This window comes from Anser anser, assembly GCF_964211835.1.
Source record: "Anser anser genome assembly, chromosome: 2".
Classification (NCBI taxonomy): Eukaryota; Metazoa; Chordata; class Aves; order Anseriformes; family Anatidae; genus Anser; species Anser anser.
In genome coordinates this window covers 37,457,787-37,481,549 of record NC_139721.1, presented here as the reverse complement: position 1 = coordinate 37,481,549, position 23,763 = coordinate 37,457,787, and the positions used below count along the sequence as shown (strand labels likewise).

General features: G+C 39.6%; 1 long non-coding RNA gene across 1 annotated transcript in view; it reads right to left on the bottom strand.

Annotated features, from left to right (window-relative positions):
- Nucleotides 1–3,547: 3,547 nt before the first annotated feature.
- LOC310894296 overlaps nucleotides 3,548–23,763 on the bottom strand; it is a 46,151-nt gene continuing 25,935 nt past the window's right edge. Inside the window, exons 2-3 of the long non-coding RNA XR_014579747.1 lie at nucleotides 7,783–7,947; nucleotides 3,548–4,469 (exon numbers count right to left, since the gene is read on the bottom strand). This is a non-coding gene — a long non-coding RNA (uncharacterized lncRNA). The remainder of the gene's footprint in view (nucleotides 4,470–7,782; nucleotides 7,948–23,763) is intronic.

Sequence of the window (23,763 nt, the reverse complement as noted above, 5' to 3'; positions counted from 1 at the left end):
TAGTACAGTGCAAAGAACAGAATGACACCAAGAGAAAGGCACTGAAAAATATGTGTACGTTTTTTCCCTTACTACGATTGCACGGAAGGATGAGGCCAAGCAAAGCATGGGGCACATCACTGTTTTACAACATAAATTTCTATGGAAAAATCCAGCAATTATCCTTTGCTTTAAAACATGCACATACACGCAGAGACACACAGATTTGTATTTGCTACCCTGATCTGAGAAATTCTCTGACCTGGAGTTCCTTTGTGGGAAGAAATGGTAAATAAGCACAATATTTTCATCTTGCTCTTAAGATGTTTGAATTCATGCAGTATGAACTATATTCATGAACACCTTCCCCCCCCCTTCTCCTCCCCTCCCCCCCAAATCTCCCTTTCCCTTACATAACACATAGAAAAGCATTACTCTTTTGGAAACGTCATTTTAATCGTTTTGTGTGAAGGACCAGACCCTCTGTGTGAAGACGTCTGAAGAGCTGTATATATTTTCAAAATAAATATCACTCTACAAAATAGCTCTCTAAAGATTATGAAGATAAAAGATATACATAATAATATACTATAGAAAATAGTGGGTTACAGTTTATACTATGAGCAGCATCCATTTTTTTAATGCATTCAAACATTAATGAGGCCCAAATCTGCTTAGCTTTGAAAATCATGAAATGCGTAAAGACAAGAAAGACAGATCCAGCTGCTACCACACAAATTTGTGACTTTCTGTGATCCCTAGAATGTATTTATCCCAAGATACACTTAGGAGGGCAGAGGAGGCCAAATTATAGCTGTGGCTCATAAAGTAGCTTGATTGGCTCACGAGAGGCCACTAAAGACACAGGCTAACATGCGCATCACCTTAACATCAGCACAGCCTATGCCCCATCTGGGCATCACACCCTGCCATTGACATGCATCCATTTACAGCAGTGCCTTGCTCTGAAATGACTCATTCCCAGGAAAAGGTTGTATAAACCTGATTTATGGTTTCCACCTTTAATCTCTAAGTCAGGGCTCCTTTCTTGTCACTAGCAAGACAGTTCTGCACAGGCAAAACTGCTTTGTAGCAAGGCTTCAGGGCTGGGAAACCTTTTTATAGGCTGGGAAACTGGGCTATTGACTGAAGGAGAAGACAGCCCATTGGCATGTAGGAGCTGGGTGGGAGCAGGGACTGGAGGCAGCAGAGAGGACAGGGCTATATTTCTCGCTTGTTGCCATTTTTCCACCTTGGCCTCCATGCCCCAGGAGTGGGAATACAAGAGGCTATGCCTGCTTTCCTTCTGTGAACAAACCAGGACCGAGGAGGACATGCCTTACAAAGACATCACTTCAGAGTATGAAACTAGCCCTGTGAAGAAACCAGTGACAGAAGAGGCTTAAGAGTGCAAGAACAAAGGATGGTCAAAGACCTGTAGGTGCTGTGCATTCCACTTTGCTCCAGATCAGCCAGTCCCAAGCAGAGCCATCTTAGGAGCCACGGCCAGCAGCAGCTCCCTTGTCCTGTGCATGCTCAGGAGGACTGTTTAGCTCTAGAAGCACTACAGTTGTATGGCTCTGAAGTAGCTTGTGTACCTCTAATTGAACTCAAACACCGCAGTTTATATCTGTCTGCTCTCTATACTTGTGGTCTCAGTGAGGGAGGTTCAGGACAGAGATCCAGGAGTGACCAGAAGACATCACAACACTGTAGGAGTCAGGACTCCGCTCCAGTGCATGTTAAAAAATAAATAAATAATAATAATAATAAATAAATAAATAAATAGGAGGCCCCAGGCTGCTCTTCTCACCACTGTGCTTCAACTGGCAGCAAAACAGCTGACGGTCGATAGAGCAGGACTGCAGGCATTTGCATTCTCAGGTGAAGACGAAAAGAGCCTTCACACCAATGCGTTTTCTAATGTCTCTCAGATCTTCCATCTGATGTGCACCACAAAACAGATCCCTTGAACGCAAAGTTCTGGCATCCTTCAGGTATTTCTTTATTACTATTCTGCTCTGCTAAGAACGAGTCATACAGCACTGCCTTGCCACTGTAAACTGCTCATTCAGAATTTTGTTAGGAAATGACAGAAGTTAAGTGAATTTTTGTTTCCATGTTATATACTATCACGTTAGGTGGAGGGAATGTCATTTATTTTTGCATGGATCCTCAACCATATGTGAAACAGTTTTAATGGGGTGGGGGGGGGGTGGGGGGGAGAGAGAGAGAGAGAGAGAGAGAGAGAGAGAGAGAGAGAGAGGGAGACGTACGATACTGTAGGAACCCACTACTATTTATCTCCCTTTAACCAATCACACATAAAATACTGCAGACAAAAGTTTACTACCTCTGGTGTTTGTGACAGCTTCCTCCTGCATTTTTACCTCAGACTTAGAGGGACAGTAGGCATAAGGAAGAGATCTGCTCATATCTCATGTTACATGAAATTATTCTGTCTGATATCTGTGGAGGGAGAGATTAAGTTTATGCATCTACTAATGCAGAAGCCACGTTGGGGTCTCTAAACATGTATAACAGGATTCTTTATTTGGGATGTAGGACTCTGTATGGCAGACTTTGGTAGATATGAGCTGCATTATTCTGTGTGATTTTTGACAGAAAGTGGATACTTTTGACATTTTATGAATAATAAATTTGAACCATTTTAACATATTTCCAGAAAACATTCAGGAAAATAATATTCATATTTTTCTATTCTAAATGCATCCTGAGTCTATTACTTGCCCCCTACTACAAGAAAGAGTGAAAAAAAAAATTGTAACAGGTGTCTTGATAAAAACATTAGAGAAACAACTACAGCTGACCCAATATTCCAAGCAGATATTCTCAGTGCAGTTGTTAACTGTTTATTTGTACATACACACACTTGTAAATATTGGTTCTTGGATGAGAACAAAAAATAACTATTTTCTTATTAATGGCACTAGGCTCAAATTATAATCATTACAAGTAGTAATATCTTTAAAGATGCAGTTCTATACCTATGAGCAGATATAGATTTTGCATTTCCATTACAATACTTTAATCTATGACCTTTGTCCTTTTATTACGATACTATTAAAATTAGGTTGTTGGAACAAAGATGTTGCTACTAATTTATTCATTGCTTTTTTTTTTTTTTTTTTTTTTTAACCCAAGGGTAGTAGAAAGGTCTGAAAAAGATTTTAAAACAGATACTTTTTTTATCTGTGATAATGCTTTCCCCATGAATACGCGGTTTTGCTGAGTCTAGCAAAGACTCTATTTTTGTCCTGAGGTTAAAATACATACATACAAAAAATCAGAACTTGGACCTTATAAACATGACTGGCCACTAATCAGAGGTATGCCTTATCAGTTCCTAAAAACAGATTTAAAACCAATATATTGAAAATAATATATATATATGCAATGCTATGTTGTAACTACTAACATTTCCATCCCCACAAGGCCTCAAGCAGTTTTTCAGTGCAGGAAGAAACACAAATGATGACATTATCATTTTGCATTTCATATCAGCACACTAAGCTAAATTTGCTAGTCTCTTTTCACAGAGAAGTATATCTAGAATAATTCCATTGCAGGCAATGATGCTGTGTACATCACTGGTGTAAGTGTACCAAATCATGTTTCTGCTACTTACATTTGCAATGCAAGTATGCAATGTAAGTATTTGCAATGTGGGGACAGAGGAAACGAAAAGGGAACAAAACTGAACCCCTTCCTATTTCCTTCCATATGCAGTACAGCCACTGACCCTCCCCAAAAGTTGCCTTTCCATAACCTACAGTATTTCCACACCTTTAGCATTTTGCATGTCAGATGTTAATGTTCAAAAAATGAACACCTTTTCACATTTGTTTTCTTTGTTAAAAATCTGAATGGAGAAATTTCCAGCCTAAGATTATGACATAACTCACAGGACATACAACATGCCTTAGTTAGAGGCACTTGAGAGAATTTTACTTTGTCCATTTTAACTTTATTTAACAACAGTCATACACTGTTCACTTTAGCTCAGATTACACATTTAATTTCCTTAAGTGCTACTCTTAAAACATCGCCATGCTTAATGTTGACGTCTAAATGGTACCATTTGCGCTTAGCTTTGAACACCTCATTAAAGCAAATGGAGCAGGTAAGGAGGTAGAGCATCTGCCTTTGTGTAGGCAAATGGGGATTTGTATGCCTTTGTTTGTCTGGGAATAGTTTAGCACGATTTTCAGCCTGTGTAAATTGATGAAGCTCCATAGATTTCATCAGAGTTTCTCTGAGTTATATTAGTTACAGGTAAGGCAGAGTTTCCTGTGAGCTATGGGTAACAAAGTTTTCCCTACCTCCGTAAAGTCCCTTAGGAGATGTCTCCAGAACACTGGCTGTTTATGAATTGGACATGGGTGCATCTGAAAGCAGGAGTTACTTCTATGTCACGTTTCCAGTATAGAGATCAAACTTGTCTTCCTTTCTCCACTTGAACATCAAATCTGTGTCAATTTATTACAGTGAGAAAAAAAAAAATAAAAAAGTACTTTTTAAATTAAAAATAAGGGAGGGGGCAGGAGAGACTAATTTTCCCTGATTTGCCAAAATTTCTCTCAAGTAAGCTCAAGCACAGAATATTTTGGAAGCCCTAATATATAAAAATATAGGACAATTATTCAAGTTATTCTAGGCTTTTATGCTAGCATTGCCTTTGGTGAACTAAGGCACATACATCAGAACTACTATAGATTTTTATATTACATGTATTTTTAAGAATTGTGGAATAAAAATAAATAAAATAAAATAAAATAAAATAAAATAAAATAAAATAAAATAAAATAAAATAAAATAAAATAAAATAATAAAATAAAATAAATAAAATAACAACAACAACAAAAAAAAGCATCTACTTAAATAAATAGAACAGATACCTCTAAACGAGCCTAAATGTGGTTTCCTTCATTGCAGTATCTGCAGTAGTATCAATGGACTACTGAGATTTCATCCTTTTCTACTGCAGCAAACCATAGCAATGATAGATTAGACAGATACTTTATCTTAAATGTGATTTAGCCATAGAGCTATTGTCAGTTGGTTGCATAGCTTCCTAAAATCTGCATTAGTGTCCTACCACCCTATAAATTGCCTCGTGTCTCCTCCGCTCCCACACCATCATGTGACTGCCTTGCCTTGCCAACAGAAAATACAGTGGTATACCATTAAGGTTTGAAAAATCCTTTGAGAACTTGGGATAAAAGGTGTCACGTAAGCGCAAAGTATTATTATTATGATTTCATTGATGTCAACGTGAGCTGTAATAGTGGTGTGTTTTTGGTGTGTTTTTTTTTTGGTTTGTTACTTAAAAGAGAAAGAAAAATTAGCCACTGCACAGTTCTCCCTCTGTTTCCAAAGCCAGCAGAGACCATCTAGGAATTTACAGCACTCTGCTTCAGATACCTGTTAACCCCTTTTGCCCCAAAATCTGGAACCAAGTTTACATATGGCCGATGCCATTTCAACTTGGCATGAGTCTTGGAAACAAGGAGTTAATGCATGCCGAGCAGCTATTGCTTTTACTGACAGCATATGTTCATTATGAGATGAACAATTTAAGCCAACTGAGTACACAGGAACATTAATAGCAAAGGAATGGTGATATTAGCTTCAAAAAGCTTACATGTGAAATTCTACATTTTGTGAGGTTTTCACATTCACTTTTTTCCCAGATAATTTGTGCACTAAAAGTCTTAGCAACTTTTCTGAACCTAATAAACAAATGTTCCTCCTACTCGGACTCCCTCCTCTAATCTATTACCTAAATGGATTAGCCTCATTTTTTCCCCCACCGTGAGTCAACGGCAAAGGAGGTTTCAATAAGTGAAAGCAAAGCTATTAACATTGCTTTGCAACTTTATTGATAGCACCAGTGGCAAAGCCATCTCCTGTCACTTGCTAGCATGGACTGATGCGGAGAGTCCCCATCTCCACGCCCAGCGGCAGGGAAACCCGGTGGTCAGCGAAGCCGAGTTTCCACAGCAACACCCAGTTACGTTTCCCAGGCAACCAGGCTCCTCAAAATCGGGTGGCAATCGGCAAGCGGAGTAGTTTGGGGACAGTAAAATCCATTTTCCCACTTCGCTGAAGTAGGAGCCACGCTTGCAGCAGGCGCAGGCGACCGCACTGCAGAGCAGGATGGCAGGGAAGAGGTGGCGGGAGGCCGGGTGCAGGATGCAGCTGCTTGTCCTGACTCAGAGCTTCATGCAGCTTCTTCCATCTCCTCCCCTAGTCTAGCTGAGTGCTCAAAAAAAATTATCATACATTTCTATTTGCAGCTATTTTCTTCTTTTGCTAATTTCAGAGTTACCACTCCTACATTTCTGTCTATTTTAATACTATCTCATACATATTTTGTGCCAGCTTTGGGGAAAACTATGGTTTTTAACAATTCTGTTAACATTAGAGGACCAAATCTTGCTGTCTGCCTTCAATTCTTAATTCAAACAACACATCACTGCAGGCAAGGGAAGGTTTACCCAAGAGACAACAACAAAATTCAGATTCAAATTAACTTTATCACAAAAAAATCCTTGATTTGGGAGGAGGGGACAACAGGCTTATCCCTACTATTTAGACAGGCATGGGGACAGAATTTGATATGAACTCTTTAATACAATGCCCTCTTATTATTGACATTGACCCTGATTATTTTGTCAATACCTGGTTTGCTGTCATCTGAGGACATTAGAGAAGGGGAGGGAAGGGGCCAACCAACATTTCCCAGGCAGAAAATCACCTCTCTGCTGTCTTGGCAACTATTTCCAGATTTGAGAAAATAAATGTCTCAATATTGTTGCTATCTAAGTTTTCTTGGACAACCTTATAAGTCTGTGGAGTTTTACTACTTCAAAGAGCATATTGGCAGTTAGTCTTGTCCCTGCAGATGACAAGAATTCCAATAGACCAGGAATAACCTATCCGAGAATGAAAGGTAATGTTTCCAGCAGTTCTCAGTAAAACATTTTCATGACATGGGAGAACAACTCCAGACAAGACATACAGACCAATACGTGAGATGAACCAGTATCTCCATCTCCATGCATTCATTAAAAGGAGCGTGGCCAGCAGGTCAAGGGAGGTGATCCTCCCCCTCTACTCTGCCCTGGTCAGGCCTCACCTGGAGTACTGTGTCCAGTTCTGGGCTCCCTGGTACAAAAAAGGCAGGGATCTCCTGGAAAGAGTCCAGCGGAGGACCACAAAGATGATACAGGGCCTGGAGCATCTTCCCTATGAAGAAAGGCTGAGAGACCTGGGTCTGTTCAGCCTGGAGAAAAGACTGAGAGGGGATCTCATCAATGTGTATAAATACCTGAGGTGTGGGAGACAGAGGGATTTGGCCAACCTCTTTTCAGTGGTTTGTGGGGATAGGACAAGGGGCAATGGCCACTAGATAGAGCACAGGAAGCTCTGCACCAACATGCAAAAGAACTTTGCATGAACTTTCACAGTGAGGGTGACGGAGCACTGGAACAGGCTGCCCAGGGAGGTTGTGGAGTCTCCTGCTCTGGAGATACTCAAGGCCCGTCTGGACGCCTACCTGGGCAGCCTGCTCTAAGGAATCCGCTTTGGCAGGGGGGTTGGACCCGATGATATTTCGAGGTCCCTTCCAACCCCTTCAATTCTGTGATTCTGTGATTCTGTGATTCTGTGATCTGTTCATTAGTGCCATCAGGTGAAGCTGAAAATACTGTAGAATATTGTGTGATTCTTGTCACAGCCAAGTATATATATATATTATTATTAGACAAACAGACTAACCTTGGCTTCTTTGGATATGAAAAAGCACCCTGGTTTTGAAAGGTAGCTGGGCCCCAGCTTCACGCTGTACATTCTCGTGCCCATGTAGTCTGTGTCCCCTCTGCCCTCAGAGGCCATGAGAGAAGCTGCAGTCACACCAGGTCCACTTCTCATTGCCAGATGAGGCTAGAGAAAGAGACAAAAATTGAGGTCATTATCAGTGGAGGCTGTTTTTTTAATTTATGTTCAACAAGCACACATGTGGGGATAACCACGTGGTGGGTGCTTCATCCTGCCAGAAATCAGTGACCTTCATGACTCCTGACTAAATTCTAGGCCTGGGAGAAAATTATCCTATGTCACAAGAAGTTTTAATTTTTCCTCCCATAAATGTCATTATGAAGGTCAAAATAAGGCTTCTCCTGGAAATGTAAGCTACAAGACCTATCCTCTCTGCCTTCTTTTTAAATATATGGTATAATTGTTAGAAAATAAAATAAGCATGACCTATTTGGTCAATGTTAGAAAAGGTTGTCCTATATTGCCTGCTTAGGACAGAGCAAACATTGTTCATCTGTCCAGCCTCCTCCACCAACCACTGATGCAGGAAGAGTTTTATCCTGTACAAATAAGGAAGTCTAGTATTCAACTTACTAGTCACAAAATGTAAGAGGAAAAAAACATTCCTCTTCTGTCAGAAGAGGTAGGTCCAACACTACCAAAAACTTAGTTATCATAGGTAGACTTCTGTAAGATAAAAAAAAAAAAAAAAAATTCATTCAAGTTTTTTGAATTAACATTCTGGAAATTAGCTATCAAGACAGGCCATATGCATATTACAATGTATTCTCAGGTCATGTGATCTTTTAAATAATCACAGAATTATAAAAAGTCACTAACTACTAAAAAAAATAAAAAAGAACAAGTACCATCACTATTCTGTCTCTCACTTTGTCCTACAGCTTTATTATAGTTTAAGAGTCCCTGCCACTGAAGATCTTGAGTAACTGTGAAAAGCTCTTGCAGACATGATGTACTCTTTTTCTCCACAGTATATATGCATTGGCCCAAGTGTTCAAGGAGGCTCTAGAAAATTACAGATGGGAAATCCAAATGGTTAAAGAGTGACAGTTGGCTGATATTTGGGTAGCGAGGGTCATCAGTTTACATCTGGAAGTTTTAGGGCTTGCTGTGACAGCATTAAGTAGGTCTGTGTATTTGGAGTCAAAGGGAATAAACAGTTAAAACAGCAGGAGGGCCAGAAGGCCCAGAGAAAGGAAAAATCATGGTCCATCTTATCATGATAAACTATCACACTAGATTCTGCAGCTCTTTAAGGCTAAGAAAATCAAATCTGGTGTTTTTTTTCAGCACATCTGCTTACAAAAATAAATAAAGAAAGAAATAAAGAAATAAATGGGGGAAGGACAAGGTTTTTCAGAAACAGCTGGTTGATTCTCTCTCTTTTCAGTGATTCAGTGCATCAGGGCCCAAGCAAATATCCATCAGAATAACGGTCTGATCACATACAAAATGAATATTGTGTTTATAGTAGAGCTCTCCCACACTTCTGAAAATTCTACGAAAAATTGCTCTGTTAGCATGGGCAGAGGCTACCTGGTATCACCATAATATTCTCAGCTCAGGCTGCTGTTAAGAACGAGCTTTCTCAACTCCTTGCACTGTTCATCATGTATTGCTGCTACAAGTAGGATTCTCAAAACTGTAGAGTGGAGGATTGCTGCGGTTCCTATGTTATTTTATAACCCAACAGCCAGCAAGTGCTATTAAATTCCCAGAGCGGAACTAGCACACAAACAGAATTCACAAGATGCCTTAAGTCTTGAGGATGCAGCTGCAGGGAACATATGTACTACACTGTCTAGGCTGCACAGGAAGATATTATACCCTGACTTTTTTTAAACCTTGTCCTCTGGCTTTAGACAGGTCCTCTGCAGTGCTCGGTGCTGACATTGTACGGTTCGGTAAGCTAAGACAGTTGAAGATCTCCTGTGAACTTGCTCTGTCTCTACCCAGCAGTCAGTCTGGCTTGACAGCAGGACTTTACATGGAGCAAAGTTCCACTTCTCATGAAAATAATTATTTTTGCTTTGTAGATATTGGCTACAAAGCCTGACAAGTCTTTGGATGATAGCAAATCTGTGAGTTGAGCTGCTATCCTTGGAATATTTCATCATAAAGCTCTACCGAGTCATATAAACACCTTTACAAGTATTTCTGGGAGAATGAAAGGCTTTGAAGGCTGGACCTATTGGTCCAACACAAATGATGCTGTGCGATACTGCTAGATGGCTCTTACTGCTTTCTGTTTGATCATGTTAGTGGGCAAGGCCAATGAAGCAAAGAAAAAGTATTAAAAGTTTTGTGAGGAAGGTTATAGAGTTCCTTGCTAATTTGCTAGCACTTGTCCATGAAACATCCAAGAAACAGCCCCTGCATTGCTAAAATGATTCTTAAACCTTCCTGTTTTTCCTTTGCTCACTTCCCTTAAAAGGCTTTGTCCAGCTTAAACCAAACAGACAGTCCTCTTCACTCCCATCTCAGCAAGGTCAAAATGGTTGAATAAGCCTTGAAGACAGAAGGAAAGTCAGCCAAAGGAACTAAGAGCTGCATATGCTGCAACAATGAGTATTTTCCTCTCTACTCTCAGGTCCGTTTGAAGCTTTTTCCCAAATGTGTTTATGAATCAGATTTTTACCATTACAATTGCAGTTTCTATCTTGGCATAGTCAAACATCCATGTTACTTTTCAGAGGAACTGCACAAGGTGCTTTGACAACATAACCTTGTTCAAGCTTAAAGGAGAGAGATTCGTGTAGCAGCAGCAAGAGAATGAAGAGAAAAATATGTTACCCTGGGTCCAATCTATCTGTGCTTAATACCTGCCCTTATCGTGCTTACCAAAAGTGATAAGGCCTGTTACTCAGTTTATTTTCCATTGCTGGGTTAAAGGTTACTGGTGATATTTAATATAATGATTCAGTTTTGGTTTTCCTAAAGCTTATCTTCCTTGTTTCTCCCCTGCTTTCAGTCCTTGTTGTAGATCAGGTGCCACGCAGCAGTTCCCAGAGCAAGCCTCTGCTCTTGGGATAGTATGGGTTGATCTCTGTTGCATTATCCTACCCTGGCAGCAGATGGTCCAGCATGACGATACTTTTCCTCACTGTTCCCAACATCAACCCAAGCTGCCTGATAAAAAGGAAAAAGAGTTACATCCTGCCACATCTGTGTACCAGAGCAGTGTTAAGTTCAAAGTTACTGTGGTGGCCCTGAGTGTCTGATATTTCCACCCCTTTTGTTCTTTTCCAGCATTGTGCCTAGGGCTTGATTATGAGTGCTCGCAGATCTAGTGATTTTCATCTCAACACACTGTCAGGATAAATCACTGGCAATGTCCTCTCACCAGGAGTTTGCAGTTCAAGGACTGCCTTTGGATCAGGCATTGCATGATTCAAATAAAAAATTCACATGCAAGTGTTTCATACTGTAGTGACAAGGTGCTATTGCTGCCTGCATTTAGTGACCTTTTTTAGGAGTGTGAAGGACTTGCTGCCAGAGATAGAAGTGTGAAATACCACAAACACTCCCAGAATTATGTTTTTGAGAACTTGTATATCAGAGCAACCCTGGGGTGCCACCTTTCTTTGTTCCTGGTCAGTCTTGCAAGAGGACCAATCCTTTTCTGGGATGTCAGTCTGTGCCTGAACAATCTCACCTCAGACTGACCCCAAAATCAAGGAATAACTTAAGCCAAAAGGGAGCTCTGCTGGACGCCTGGCTGGCCTCTCTACTCAAGGCAGGATCAATTAGGTCAAGTTGCTCATGGACTTTTCAAGATAAGATTTTAATGCCTCCAATGATAACAATTCTACCTGCCTGGTCCACCTGCTGAAATACATAAACACCCTCATGCTAAAAAAAAACACCCTCTATCTAATAGGACTTATTCCAACCTGCATCAGTTCCCTCTTGTGTTATCACTGTGCACCTTGAAATAGAGTCTAGCTACATCTTCTCTACACTCCCCTGAGGCAGCTGTAGATAGCAGTGAGGTCTCTCCAAAGCTTTTTCACCTTAACACTGAACAAACCGAATTCTCTTTACTTCTCTTCATACGTTATGTGCTTCAGCCCCCAAGATAGTCTTGGGGGTCTTCACTGGACTCAGTCCAGCATGTCATCTCCATCTACATTTGAACATTAAGAACATAAAAACTCTGAAAAGCAGATAAGATTATTTCCTCTGATACCCTTTTAGAGTCTCTAAAGGATTGGGAAGAAGTTGCATCTGATCTACTGCAACAACTCCCTGTAGATTTTTTGCAGCAGTTAAATTGCATTTTGTTGACTGAAAGAGTGGGAAACAACATATGAAAACAGAGACCAAAAAGGCTTTTAGTTACAAAATGTGAAACACTGTCTAAGCATTGCAGACAAAACATAATTCAGACTAATATTTTTGTCCTGAAGTAGGTAAAGGTAGGAAGAGGTAGCCTAATTATTTCCTTCGGTATTTTTTCACAATTTCACATACTAACAGCGGTGCTGTAACTACTGCTTGGGACTTTATACTGATCCTATAATGGGACCTGACTGGTGGCAGAGCCCTGAAGATCATTAAAGAATTCTGCCATTTGTTAAAGAATTAAAACCAATGTTATTACTGAGAAAAGAATGCATTTGAATTCTGCAACTAGTATGTAATTCTTCTGAAAATGGTACTAATTAGTGCCTAATAGGATTTTTAATTTTTTTTCTGCCAGATAGATACTTGAGTAATAGGACCTTGACTGAGCAATTGAATAACCAAAAATCATTACTATTAGTGTGCACTGGGTCTGTGCTGATCACCTAACCTGCCAAAAAAGGAAAAACTCATTGACCTTGTTTATCTATTTTTCTATTTCTGTTTGGTGGGTGCTTATGGCGAAGCAATAGTCCTTTGCAATTCCTGGGAATTAAACACAGGTATTTTAATTTGACTTTTTCTAGGTTTTGAAAAAATGTTTCCACTAGTGTAGCTCAAGTGGATTAAATGGAATAACTACAACAAGGAATTTTCCCTTTTGTTTTAAAAGTGGAAGTTCTTTGGGGACTTGCTTCTTCCCTCTTCTTTTGATTAGGAAATCAGCAAAGGGCTATGCTTTGAATAGAGATACAGTAGGCGCCTGTTCTGGAAGTACTACTTTATAATTAATTTTCCTGAGGGCAAACAGCATTCGTTGAAAGACACAGAGATTCAAGTTACGTAAGCAAGGTGGGCTGCTTCTCCTACAGATATAAAGCCCTATGTAAACAAGAACAAAGGCAGCGAAGACAGATACGTATCATTTTCATAACTTCTAACTCAACTTGTATAAACATAAACATCATCATATTATTCATTCCCCTTGGCATCACTTTGTGGTTTATTTGTTTTCTGACGTGCCCTATATCACTGCCTTTCTTCTTCCAGAGATGTGAATTGTCAGTAGTTTCCTTAGCTGCAGTTGCGCTCCTAAGAAATATAGGAAAATCCCTCATTGCATAGAATGTCATTATGTAATAGATAATAATGGGGGGATATAGGGGGGGTGGGGGGGGTGGGGGTGTTACAGCATCAACTGGTGGCATAATCCCCAAGAGAAAACAGACTTTAGTTGAACAATCAGAAAACTGGCTTGCTTTATGTTGTTTACACTGCTGCTTGCTAATGGATCACCATAAAGGAAGCAAAAGGACTCTTACACTATTGAGTATGCTATCATGGGAGTCTTCTGAGTGTGCCTTTTTTATTTGCTGCAGTCAGGTTAATGAGCTCACCAGCCCACTTGATGTCGAGGACTTTGTAACAAAGCAATCTCTCATTAAATGCTGCCTGGCACCACTCTCTTGAAGCAAAGGGACATTCAGATTATTGAATGCCTTTGTATTCCTCATTCCTACCAGGCTATGGCGTCCAGCAGTGGCATCAGTCCCGCACACTTCCTGGCAGCCATCCAGTCAAGCGCCTGCCCTCTTCAAACTGCATGGGCATTTGCCAATCTAAGCAGCACTAGTAGGCAAACAAGCATGGCACACGACTGCTTTGGCCGGTAGCCAGATGTGCAGCTGAACCATCTCCCTTCCCGCTACTGTACGGAGAAGCACATTCCTTTCCCATTCTCTCCCATTCAGTTGATTTACATGTCGAAGTTTTGTTGCAATACAAAGGAATGTGCATTTATCTGCATTCTCTTTCTGCTTCAACACCTTTTTTTAGTCTCAGCAGTGCAGGTCATGAATTCATCTGTGGCTTTATTTAAATACCTCCTGGCTGACAGTTTCTTCAATGAAATGACCCCAGAGTGTTATCAGCTCGCTAGCAGGTGTGTCTTTTTATTCAGAATCTTGCAGGCAATGGTGCATCCTGGGTAAAGAGCAATCTAGGCATGATCCAGCTCTTCCCTACATTACTCATGAGATTTAATGGTTCGCTGTCATGAAAGAGCTTACAAAGACTTTTTTTTTTTTTTTAAGTTGGCTTTCCACTGGGCTTTGTGCCCTGAGATAGTTTGACACAAGCAGACAAAATGATAAAGGCGGCATTTTTATGAAAGGCTTCATCTCATTCAAAAATATATACATTCAGCCTAAGACAGGCAATAGTTTTTAGTTGTATGATACTAATGAGATATTTAATAGCAATGTGGCTGCTCTGTGTATAGTTCCACTAGTAAACAGCCTTGCAAAGCATCATGTTTGCTGCTGTCCCTGTGTGTGTCTGAGCACACACACACGCGTTTGGTTCACATTCAATAGGTCTCTAATGTTGAAGAAAATCCTGAAAGTCTAGTTACTAGAGTGGTAAGAGAAAACCACATTGAATAAAGATAAATAAATTCCTTAAAGAACAAAGTTAAGGAAAAGATTGCAGGCAACAGAATCAATTCCCTTGTCCTTCCAAATGTTGTCATTCAGTGTTTTAGGACACTTTTCTTTACAGGGCTACTGCTTTTTCTGTCCTGTCAAGGATGGAGAGGTAAAATGTGGTGCCTAGAATTATTTTCAGAGGTCTTGCACCTTTCAGGGTGCAGGGTACTCTGGGAATGGTTCTCCAGGGCACTCTTTCTCTCCCCCAAGCAAATAACAAGTTTGTTCATACCAGCAAACCAGGTTCAACCTCAGCCAGGGTTCACCCCCACTATAAGTAATTTTCAATTCCTTCCAGCAGAAGATTGAGGAGAGGTCTTATGCACATGATGATTGCCTGCTCAGAAACAAAAGTGATAGGACTCACCTTTCCCTTCTTGGGAAATTATTCAGAAAAAATAAAGTTCTTTGTCCGTCTGTCAGCTAAAAGACATAAAAGGACAATAAAGATGATGGGAAAAGATTTCTTCTTGACTTGAGGTCAAATAGAGTTTTGCTGGGGCAGAATCCAAATGGTTTTTTTCCTGCATCCATTGAAATTAGCAAGCAAGTTCTTGTTGACTTAGTGAACAGGCCTGTGATTCACAAATTTGGCTAATCCACTCATATTTTCAATATGAGATTTTGAAAAGGTCACAGAATGCAGCATCAAGACTGTTGTCCCCAGAAGGGGCTTGAGAACATGCAAAGATAATAAAAACTATTGTCTAGCTTATCAGTATTCAATACATACTAGCTGTATTGATTAATAAGACAAGATGATGCTGGGTTTAGGAATGTGGGAAGGTCTTATTTATTTTCATCTCTCTCTATTCTGTCCTTAGTAAACAGGTGGTTTTTTAATAGGAAGAATACTAGCTTGATTCAGCACCAAAAATCCCAATTACGTGTGCTTTACTTTACAGTGGAAGATATAAGTTTTAAAACCAGGAGTTTTTAAAATTTAATGAAAATGGCAGAAGGTGAGCATTATTAAAAAAAATATTATACCATAGAAAAAATGAGCAAACTATAAAGGTTTTATATCCTTTCATATGCAAAGAATAAATACATTGACTTAAAAACAGAAATCAGTTTTTATATGCAATACCAGTAAATAATTTAAACTTGTGTTTTGTTGTTGTTGTTGTTGTTGTTGTTGTTATTGTTGTTGTTGTTGTTTGGGGGGGGAGATATTATGTTTTTTGTCTGTTTGTTTTTCTTATGACAATACTTCTCCAGTAGTTCTTCTGGAAGTTGAATAAATATTTAACAAGTTTCTGGGCAAAATTAAACTGCATCTTCCAACTGTTAGTCTCCTCTGAAAAAAAATGAAAATCAGCAGTTTTTATGAAGTTTCATTTATTTTGTCTTGTTTATTTGCTTACCACTCAACCAATGTGTCAAATACTATTTGGCCCACTCTGCAGAGAAGACAGATTGGATTTATCTCATTCTGCCATATTCCTTCCTCTCCCCTCTCAAGTCAGAGCATCAGTATTGACCATTCAAAGAGACTAAGTATTAACCATAGCAGAAATATTTCAGTAAATAATTTTGTATCATGTGCACTCAGAACCTCAGAAGATGTTTAAGAAATCAGCTCTCACTGATCTCCTTCTCTGGGACAGACTCAAAATTTTACACACAAGACCATTTATAGATCAGGTTCTGCAGAGAACAAACATAGTTTCAAATCCCATATACCAATAATTTTACATACATTTTGCAGTTCCTTCCCATTTTCATTGCTAAGGGAAGGATGCATATTTTGAAGCCATCATGAGCTGTCACAGTCCCGTCTTAGTCCCTCATATGGTGCAGGCCATAGCACTTCACCTTGCAATACTCCCTGCACTATCGGTACTGCAGTAGGCAGAGAAAGCCTTCTGGTCTCCTCTCCCATGCCTTCAAGGAACAGTGTGCTTTCTATTCCTAGCTCCATTACCTTCTCTGAAAAACAAGTACTTTCATCTTTCCTGTTGCCAGGCAGTTTCAGCTCCCTATTGAAATCAGTAAGGATGGGGACTGTTTCGGCTTGATTCCGCGTGATGCTGAGCACAGGCTTGTGCCTGGAAGGGGAGTGCTGGTGAGCCGAGGGAGGCTCATATGCTGTGTGAGACTCTTCCCTTCCCTGACACTCTGGGAATGGATCCCAGAGACAGCAAGGCCTTTGAAAGCAAAGGAATGGTAAGCAATGTGAACTCAACATGATGGCTAGCTATGGATAGCATCTGCAGAGGACATGCTTTTTGTCACCCAGACCAGTTGGTATTTCTTCTGTTTGCAAGGGGTTTTTTTCCCTCTTTTTTTCCTAAAGAACTGACATGGCCTCCAAAATGTAATAAAATTTGCAGAATGCACATTGTTATCTGCATGGTTCCAAGACTTTGTTCTGTGTTTTGCAGGTTTTTAACGCTCCTATTTCCAGAAAGAAGTACTGTAAAGTGAGAGGTTATTTACAGAGCAGGCAGATTATGTTTTTATTTCATCAGCTATCTTAGAGGATTAATTAAGAAATAGAGTGGGGAAATCAGAACCAAAGAAAAATAGAAGGCATGCTTATTAACAACCCTTTTGTTTGCTTTTCTAATTGACTCCTTCAAATACTTTGTCTCCGCTATTACAACCAACAAGAACCCTTGTGTAGCTGTGACTCAGGTGAACAGTGTGTTCAGTTCCAGTGGGCAACAGGGAGCCTGGCACATGGGGCTTTCCACAGCTTGGGGTGATACAGAGTTCAGCAAATATCCCAGCTCAGCACAAGGACAGAAGCGTGCATCTCATCTAGCAGTGTCGACCCTTTCTGCTCCCTCCGTCCTTTAAGATGGAGCTAGAGAAGTGATGAGTGATGAATTAAATACCTATCCCAGGACAATCCTGAATGTGGCCATGTGTACCATTCTCAATTTTTGGTTATTTGGGGTCAAGCTCTGAATACTAGGAGGAAGAATTTCCAGTGCAATATTAGTAGGGTGGGGAAAAAAAAAAAAAAAAGCAAACAGCCTGTCTCATCTGCTGACAATCAGGAGATTGGCTGGCTAAATTCCCTAAAAGCAGCCTTCAATTTTTTATCTAGCTATTTATAGAAAACTGCAGAAACAGCTGAGCTGAGCGAAGTGATGTCACTTTTGCTGGTAGGACGGCTCGCTCTGCAGCATGCACCCGGGTGGCGGAGGAGCCCGCTGGAGGCCGGGGCCGCAGCCCTGTGGTGCATGGGGGCCGTAAAACACGGGCATTTTTCAGCTCCGCTGATCAATACGGCATTGATGGCTCTCGGCTGACCTTCAACCTCTCCGGAATAGCAATGGGCCTCTGCTGCATCTTGCAGTCCACCAGGGCTGCTGCGTGTTAGCTACCAATTTTACAATCGATCAAAAGTCATCTTTGTCAATAGAGCTCGAGGTTTCGAGCCACGGCAAGCAATTTTTGAAAGGTCAGGGCCGGGTTTGTATTTGCGCGACCTGTGCTTTCAGGCGGCAGCACGGTCCCTTCCAACCATTAAAAGTAGTAAGAAAATTTAAGATTTTTTTTTTCCCCCCCTTCCATGTATTTTTAGTAAGCCTTTGGGCATTTTCACTGTCCCTAAAAGAATACGGTTGCGTGGCAACGTCCCCAGTTGCCATGGAGACTCCGTGTGTAAGCAGCTGCTGCAATCAGCATTAACTCCGGGCTCGCAGGTTTGTCATTCCAATGCATGGGGAGGGGGAGACAAATAGGACAGCGCATTGCCGTAAAAGGGAAGTCACCTAGATAATGTCACTCACAAACATATGTTCCACAATTATTCTTTCCACTGTTTTATTGCCGCAATTATAGCTAAACTAAGATTACAAAATTATATGGTTTTAATTTGCCTCCATCGACTATGTTTCACTTCCATTAAAATTAAGTCTAAACCCATTTAAGGAGCAAACTGTTGGCTTTGCAGGGGATGGGGGATTTTGGTTTACCGGTGGGTATTTTGAGGACTAGGTAAAAATAATGCCTCCAGGAATCTTAACATCTAGCCAAAATGAGGCACGGTCCCGTGCCCTGAAATCTTACCCTCCTGTCTCTTTTGTGCTGCTTCAGACCCCATGGCACGGCCAGGACCATCATCCTCCTCTCCTTCCCTTCAGCTCCCTTCCCCTCCAAAACCAAGAAATCTGGAAATTTTGCATTCGGCCACCTGAAAGTTTGTCTCTCAGCTCAGCCCATGGGTGCTGTGGCAGCCTCCCTCGCATCTGTGTGTGATGGCTCCGTTTGGAGACCCCTGCAATAAACAGGCGCGATGGGGTTGACTTCAAAATGAAGTAACGCGGCATTAACCCTGAATTTCCTTACATCTGCAGTCTTCAGACAATCCTTTAATGTTACTCGAATGTATTTTATTATCTTTGTTTTAGAAGTTTCATTTAGCTCTGCTGCTGCCTGGCTGCTCCTGATCATATTAACAACAAAAACTAAAACGTGTCAGGAAGTAGATGGCAGGTGACAAGACGCTCCTCAGGAGTTGTTTTACAAAATCCTACAGTTAGTGGTAGTAAGGGACTTTGGTCTGGATTTTGTTATGTATAGGTGGAAGCATTTAATCAATTTTAAATACAGACATTTGCACAGCTGTGCTGATTCAGTTGTGTAAGCTTGAATCTATTCACCATTTAAAATATTAGGCCACAGAGTGATGTTGACTCCCTCAGAAACAATTCCACATTATGGGAAAAAGCAGTGTAAACAAGTATATAAACATAAACTTGTCATTTGAATCCATATGATTTATTTACAAACCCTTTCAAACAAACAGTTTTTGACCCTGTTAAATCCTTCTATTATATAAGGGCATTTATTACTAAGGATTTGCATAATTAAAATATACGTGCCCAGTCACCAAAGTTTATACCCTATATTTACTCAGATCCAGCTCTCTTAGATATCATTTTAATTAAAAGATAAACATAGCACACTGGCTCTTTCTGAAGGAATCTATTATCGATACCAAACCTCAGCTGAAAAGCTGTTTGCATTTTTCACTCCTGCAGAAATGGCTGAACACGTATCTGTGGAGATTTGCAGTGTAAAAAACATGCTCCTTAGAAGAGACCTAGCATGCCACCATTTAGATAGAGGCTTATTCCTATGGTCAAGTTACAGTCTATAAACCCCTGAAAATAGAGGTTTATAATGAAAATATGGATAGACCCTTCACTACGAAAATACTAGCAGGTGCTGTTATAATATACAAATCCAGATAGCATACAGTGACCTATTTTCAAAACCAGGCCAGGCAAAATGACATCGAGAAATTGAATTCCTTGCCCTTCCTTTAATAGTGTCTTGTCATGCAATCTTCAAATCAGGACGGGTGATCATTGCAAAACAATCCCTAACCTGAGGGACAACATGAATGTTCTCAGTGCTAATACCTCAGGCCCATCACACTGCTTACAATAATCGGCTGATTGCAGAGTGCAGGTATAAAACATTCAAATCAAAAATATCATTGGACAAGGAGTGGTTTTTTTGTTTGTTTGTTTGTTTTTTTCCTCTTTTTAAAGATAAAGGCCAAAATAACCCTTAAAACTATACCCTGCCCTATTTTGTTGTGTCATCAGAAACAGCTGGCAACTGGAACAACAAACCGCACTTCTAAAAATATGCTAGTAGTAATGCAGGGATATTTAAAATAGATTAGCATATGGATTAACTGAAATTCAAGACTGGGTTTAACCCTTTGAGGACATTAGTCCTGTCTTCAAATAGCACAGCAGTACAGCAGCAAAGGCAAACTTAGTGTGTCTCAGTACCAAAAAAACGCTTGTCTGGCAAAGCAAGGCTGGCAATTGCTGCTTCCATTTCTGATGGGGACTCGATGGTTTCTGAATAAATGCAGGTAGACCAAATAATTTATGAATTCTCTTACCACAGTGTAAGATATTTTTTAGCAAGGCATGTTTCAGAAGGCCTTTTCATCTCAGGTGAGATATTTAATGTACTTCTGAAAGTGCATTCAGCAGCTATAGAATAAGGCCCTGGAAATGACAGCAAGAGCACTATATAAGACTGCAACTATTTGTGCCTGTACAAAATGTAACCATCAAAAATGAGCAAAATATTTGCAAGGTGACCTAGGACTCAAAACTGAAGGACTTACAAGATGTCATTGAAAACAAGCATTGCTAAACTTAATACATTTTTTCAGCAGCAAACAACTATTAACCTACTGAAAATATGTTGTTGTTTAGTTGTATTTTTTTTTTCAAAATAATCCTCTTCTCCAAATTATATTACTTTTGCAGTAGGCATTCAAAATTTGCATTTTGCTGCATGTCATCTGCAGAATCTGCTATTTTGTTGAATTTGTTGAGAATTTAGTATTTAAGTAAGGTGAGAAATCATGTGAAATGAATAGTTTATCTCCCAATAAAAGAATTCCCAGTCCTAAAATGTCAGCTTTGAAAAATTCTTCTTCCAACTTCAGTTTTTGCCAATTAGAAGATAGCTATTTCTGATTTAAATAGCTATAATAAAGCATTTTTCAAAGTTTTCTTTTTTACCCATGCACAATCTCTTCCACTTAATCAATCAGCACATTTTCCCCACAGTGGCTGTATTTTTAATCACCACAAACTTAAACTAAAATCCTGGTATTTGTTTTTATTTCTTTGTTTGTAAGTATGGTTTTCCCTAATATATTGACTTAATTTTTTTGAAGCATATCTCATTTTATGATATTAATCTGTTGTTTACTGGAGTCTAGGATGTAAGGTGCTTCAATGCTGACCAAAATGCTCATATTAAAACTTCTGCAATAGTAGTAAAGCTTTGGGGATTTGCTTTTAATCAAAATACGCTTTCATATATATAACTCAAACACTTATTCTCATATTTTCAAATACTATATTTTAAAATAAAAATATATATATAACATATAGATATATTAAAATATTTTGGGGAAAAAATCCTTTTCTACCACAAGAACCAAAAGCCACATTTCTTGGAAAGTTTGCTGCTCCTAATGGCAAAGATGTCAGAGTGGTGTGGCCATAAGAAAAGCCTTTCTGAATTCCTCCTTGGGTTTGCCAGAAGGAAGTCCTGAGAAGCTGATGACTGGGAAAGGTGTGCCCTCCTTGGGAGGTGGGAAGGAGAATGTGGCAGAGCTAAGGAACGAAAGACAGGGCGTTCTCCACGTGCACCTCCTTTCTGTTAATGCCTGCCTGAAAAAAAAAAAAAAAAGAAAAAAAAAAAAAGAGAGAGAGAAAGTCCAATTGGAGGGAAAATACCCCTACAGAAATCAGAGGACTGTATGCAGCTATCTACCATCAGCTCCTACTGACATGTAATCTTGCAGACAGCCAAACATGGAGAAACCTACTGCCTGAGCCAGTGGGCAGTTGCCTTTGCAAACACAGGGATGAAAAACCTCCTTGCTTCTACAGGAACATGTCTAACAACATTCATTTTTCCCGTTCCTGCATAGAGACATGCCAGGCAAAATCTCTTCTGGCACAAGTATTTTCCTGAGGTGAAAAGGACATAAAAAGCACCAAGAAAAGTAGCATTTCAAAAGCCTGATGTGCATGGCAGCACCTAGGTTCTGATGACCTGTACAAAGACATGGGAAGAAAAGGTATTTGACAAGTATGGCATCCCCTAACACTGAGCATGGCTCTTAGGATACTCTGTGAACTGAGGTTACCTCTCAAGCCACTTAAAACAAGGGAGTGAATTGCCTGAAGTGTTAGCAGGTAGATACTGCATCTAGATGCTAACTGGGGGGGGAGCTGGGGGGCAGGGGAGGAGGGGAGGGGGGGAATAAATAAATAAATACAAATACAGTGGGGGGGGGGGGGGGAAGAAAGGAAAATTAAAGAATATCTTAGTATCTTTCTGGCAAAGAAATTTAATAGTTATCATTTTTTCCCTAGGCTTCAATTTAAATATATTCTATATTCTAGCATGTACACTTTAAAAAAGGTTTCTGTTCTCTAATGAAGCTTTTGGTCCATTTGGAAGGGAGAAAGCTCATAGATGTTATGGATTTCATTCTAAGTAAGTTAATAAAATCTCCTTTCTCCAATATCATTTTGGCATAATCAGACAGCTTTGTATTGCTATTATCAGATGAACCTTCTCCAATGCTGGGTTTTTATTACCTGTACGTAAGGTTTCAGGAAAATATTTTGAGAGAGACAATGATTGTTTAAATAAATGTGAAACATAAAACATCTGAATGTTGTTCCATATAAAAGTCAAAAAATGTAATTAAAATATATATATATCACCCATTTACAGAGCAAAAATAGCTTTAGCATTCTGACATTCTGAAGGCAGAATTCATATTTTCTGCTTTTAGAAATCAAATGAAAACCACGTAAGTCTGTTCTTCAGTTATAAACGTGTGAAGCTTTTTGCTTTGTGCACATGTATATGTCTATGTGCGTATGCAAACACGCACGCATCCACACATGCGCACACATACACACACATACACACACACACTGGAAAAACGCTTTTGTCTCAAGGGCCATTTCTCCTCTTCAGAGATCAAAAGGTGCTTACTTAATAAGGAGAGTATAGAAAGCAGTTATAATATTTGAAACAACCAGTTCCATGTAAATATACTTGATAGCAACTGACAGCCATTATGAAAAAAAAAATACATTTTTTATAATTCAAGTAATAAACTGAATAAAACATGTCACTTTTTTTTTTTTGATAATTCTCTCTTTTTCTCCACAAAAAAAAAAAATAAGAGTGTGCAGCAGGTGCTGAAAAATCCAGCAAATCCTATGCTTATCGTGGCTGTTAGCAGATTAAATCATAAATACTCACACAAAGTGATTAAAAACTAACATTTAGTGTATTTTCTTTTCTTTCTTTTCTGTGCAGTTTGCCTCTTTTTTTTTTTTTTTTTTTTTACTTTTTCATTTCTTTAATGCTTCCATTGTATTTTTAGAATCTGCTCTCCATTATCAAAGATGCTACTGAGGGGAGACACTTTACAGAGTTTATTAGATTTAGAGAGTAGTCCAACATTGTTCTGAGCTAATAAAACAACAGGACAACTGCAACAGCAACAATACTTAGGCTTCATGTGAAAATAGTTTTTAGTCTGTGCCCTAAGCAACAC